Consider the following 1204-nt stretch of genomic DNA (forward strand, 5'->3'; position numbering starts at 1 on the left):
AGGAAAAAGAAAAGAAACAAGAAGAGAGACAACAGCAGTTACAAGAAAACCTACAACAATGGCAGCTCGAACAGCAAAGTAAACAAGAGACACTACAGCAGTGGTTGGAGGAGAAAGAAAATAAACAAGAAGAGAGATTACAGCAGTTGTTGGAGGAGAAAGAAAATAAACAAGAAGAGAGATTACAGCAGTTGTTGGAGGAAAAAGAAAAGTAACAAGAAGACAAATTACAGCATTGGCAACTGGAACAAGAAAGGAAACAAGAAGTACAAATGGAAAACATTAGTAAATTTAAAAGCGAATTAGATACGTTAAAGGACGATCTATTGACTTTTACACAAGGAGGATACATTGACCATCGACTTAATCAGCCCCAGACAATGACAAGCCCCTTCCAGACCCTGCAGCTAAACCCTAATGCAGACATATTCAGTACCGTTAGAAGTCCCATCCCAGATATGAATGTCAGTAATAGGAGTGATCCAGTGCGAAGGAAGCCACAGGAATTCGATGGAAAGGCTCCGTGGGAAGCATATAGAGCACAGTTTGAGTTACTGGCAGAGATGAACGGATGGACAGAGGAGCAGAAAGCTGTATATCTGGCAACGAGTTTGAAGGGACAACCACTGGAAATACTTGGACAGTTGACAGCAGCCGACAGACACAACTATAGAGCTCCGGTAGAGGCTCTGGAACTCAGGTATGGAACCCAATACCAGTCAGAAGTCTACAGGGCCAGGTTCAGGACGAGAGTTAGTGCTAAAGGGGAGAGCCTGCAAAAGCTGGCACAGGACTTGGAGAGCATGGCACACAAGGCCTACCCAACTGCACCACTCGATCTCCTCAAGTTGTTGCTGAGGGATCAGTTCGTAGATGCCTTGGACAGTCCACAACTTAAGATACAAGTGAAGCAGGCACAACCTCGGTACCTCTGTGCTGGACTTAACGTAGGATTCAAATTCGAGAGCTCTGGCCATTGCATCCTGCATGGTAGAGGGGTTTGTGCCCAGGTTTGTTACAGTGCCAGCAAAGTCCCTCAAACTTCTCTGAAAGCTGACCTTTTCTGGCCTTGAATCCAGATGACTGTACCGGAGAGCTCAATGCTGGCAACTTCAACACAGAGGAGACGATACAGCAGTAAAGGCTGCTACCAAGAAAGGCTGTTGGAACTGTGGGGAGCAAGGACATTTGAGGAGCCAGTGTA

Source organism: Limulus polyphemus, unplaced genomic scaffold (assembly GCF_000517525.1).
Source record: "Limulus polyphemus unplaced genomic scaffold, Limulus_polyphemus-2.1.2 Scaffold2380, whole genome shotgun sequence".
Lineage (NCBI taxonomy): Eukaryota > Metazoa > Arthropoda > Merostomata > Xiphosura > Limulidae > Limulus > Limulus polyphemus.